At 37.5% G+C, this 2,998-nt stretch overlaps 1 long non-coding RNA gene across 1 annotated transcript; it reads right to left on the reverse strand.

Moving 5' to 3' along the window:
• Positions 1-281: 281 nt before the first annotated feature.
• LOC119345762 lies at positions 282-2,966 on the reverse strand. Its single transcript, XR_005167173.1, has 4 exons — positions 2,772-2,966; positions 1,076-1,150; positions 883-966; positions 282-612 (listed from the first exon to the last, which is right to left on the reverse strand). It is a non-coding gene; the product is annotated as an uncharacterized LOC119345762 (long non-coding RNA).
• Between the last annotated feature and the right edge of the window lie 32 nt (positions 2,967-2,998).

Below are 2,998 nucleotides of genomic sequence, written 5' to 3' on the forward strand. Positions count from 1 at the left end.
CATTGACAAACTGCGGCAGGGGCTCGATCGCTCCGCTCGGCTGCCGCCGCCGGAGTTTCCAGAAGGTTTCAAATGCTTACAAGAAGAGCTAGCTATAACAACGTTTCGTAGTATATAAATAAAAAGAAATTGCAAATGCTTACAAGAAGAGCTAGCTAGCCTAGGTGGTCATCGGGGTCACAGGGCTAGGATGTCCCGTGAGGTTGCGTGTTTGAGTCTCTAGCCACACAATACTTTTTGCGAAACCAAAATAGCAGACATTCAAAAAGAAACTATCAAAGCGAGACGAAACCAAGTATATCACCTTACTTTATTAGTAGGAATAGATATAGATTTCATTACAATACATAAGATACCAATGTTCTCTAATGTGTTTTGCCTTAGTCAATTGGTGCTAAGGATGTATGTTTTACATATATGTAGTTCGTGTATACCCCCTTTTGCAATAGGCACAGTTACACCTACGAGAAGTGATGTAACATATCATGTTCGTATGTTTCAGTTCTTCTCAAGTAGTCGACGATGAAACTCTCCAATAGCCCAGATGGGATATAAGTTGCAGTAGTTGCCATAATTGAAGTACACGGAGCAATTGAAGCATCCAACGTGTTCCTATCACCAAAGTTGTCAGTTCATACTGTTTGAGGTAGCGTTAATAGACATTTCCATATAAAGTAATATAGTATAATACTACCACATATGTATTAGTCTAATAGGGTTCACTACTAGCAAGGTTATTAGAGAATTTCACTCGATCATGATAGGGTTGTGTGCCCTGAAAATAGCTTTTTGAAGAGTATGTACTAGTTACGATTCTAAGAAGGAACATTAATCTGTTAATATAGTGCGATACTTCTGTAGCCTCAAAAGTTCAACACTTACTTGCTGGGGAAACTCCCCTGTGTCTAGTTGCATATTCATCAATTCTTTTGCGGCATGATACAATGGTGTGGGATCTCGTTCAACCTGAATAGAACGACCGCGAAATTGAAATAACATATTGATATTAGAATAGTTTAAAAATGATATATTAGCTTCTCAGAGTCAATATAAATGAACCATTAGCAAAACATACCTGCCCAGCATAAACTAAAGCCAACATTGCCCAAGCAGTGTTCACTCCGTGAGGACTAGTAGCATCCACATAAGACTGTAAAATATTAGAGCGGAAACCAATTTTATATTCATTAAGATTTTCCCTAATCAGTGCTGACAAATATATCAAGGTTCAAAGGGAACATGATATAGCAATTTTTAGTTATAGTAATGTTAAATGGCCAACCATTATGCAAATAATTCACTATTTAATCAAAAGACTGAAGCTGGTAACTTGCACAATATGGGCATTACAGTAAGACATTTAGCCAGGCAAGTTAAGAGCAGCATCAACTAAGAAATTAGAACAAACGTATTATCGTCACAATTTTAGTACCCTCCAAGACAATGACATCACATGAACTAACCTGACTAATTTCTCTATTCATGTAACAACATAATAAGAGAACTATTCTTACTGATTATAGATGAAGAATGAGCAAGAATATTAAATGTAGAGTTTGGAATTTTTCGAATAGCAATGAGTTATGGGATGGTTGACTATGGCATATATACAACTATTAATTACAACAGAACTAAGTGTAGCTCAGAAGGTAGGGTCCTTCTAGTGGAACCAACCCACCCAGGTTCAAATCCTAGAATTAGTATGGTTGCTCTAAAAAATAATAATTACAAGCAAATAAAAATATGCAAGTTAATGATGGTGAAACAAGTAGGGTTGAGAAGGCAGTCAGTTAAGACCTAGGTGACCCCCTAGCAGATCCTATTTCATTGGGGTTCCCAAAGGGGTGATGGTTTTAGTTTAGACTGAATGTGTGTTATCAACACTATTAGAGGTGATAAAATATGGACTGCTATCACCATCTACTCGGTCCGATCATGCCACGAGGCCATGGTGCGATCCTGCCACTTGGTCTATTTCCATTCCATTAACTGGTGCATGCTCGAGTGTGTACATATTTTCTCTAATCTATCAACATAATGAGGCAGAATAAACATTGCATTTTCTCTAGAAATATAATGATCCCAAACTTAGGAGGTTATCTTTTTTTGGAGAGAAACTTTGCCATGTTCCAATTTTCCAAAGCCTACATCTATGAATGAAAGATTTGGGTAGCATACCCATTGATGGACCTTTCACTTTTTCGGTGATGCATAATCATATGTATTTGGCCAGAATATAGCCCATTTTAATGAAATCAGGTTCATTCGACAAGAGTTTGGCTATAAACTAGAACTTAACAACCATCTCAATTACAACTCAAGACTAGAGAGATGATATGAATAAACACGACTATGGGGAAGTAGAGATGAAACTATACGAACAGAGGGCCCAAGATCCCTTATAAGGTGGTGTTGCTCTATAGATTGCCTTGGAATTATAACCGGGCCGGGGCAAGGATGCTGGTTTGTTTGGTCCAGGGTTGCGCAACACACTCTATTCCTAATGAATTTCCAATGGGTGGTTTCAAATTTTGAACTCTTTGGGAATTTCGAGTTTGTGCTAGTGATCTGATAGATACAACTATGAGTGGATAAGATCTCGAAAACGCTTGCTCAGGGATAGGCAGATGGCATCTCAAAAGCTTTCTCGAGGATAGACAGATAACAGCTTTTGTTTAGCATATCAAGCTAAAAGAATACAAAAATTAACCTTGAACATACCAAACATTAATCAAATTGTGTGGTTAGATACAGAAAAGAATAAGAATTACCTTAGTTTCACTTGAAAGATAAGTCTCACCCCATCCACCTGTACTTAGCTGCTTTGACAACAGAAAGTTGCATGCTTTTCTTATGAAGGAACTATTGTTGTAAGTACTTCCAGCAGCAATTAACCCTTTTACAGCAAATAATGTTCCATAAGTGAAACATATACCCCAAGTGCCAAACCTATTGAATAGGAATTATTCCAGTTATTGTCTGCCAATATTGGAACTAC

Source organism: Triticum dicoccoides, unplaced genomic scaffold (assembly GCF_002162155.2).
Source record: "Triticum dicoccoides isolate Atlit2015 ecotype Zavitan unplaced genomic scaffold, WEW_v2.0 scaffold28100, whole genome shotgun sequence".
Classification (NCBI taxonomy): Eukaryota; Viridiplantae; Streptophyta; class Magnoliopsida; order Poales; family Poaceae; genus Triticum; species Triticum dicoccoides.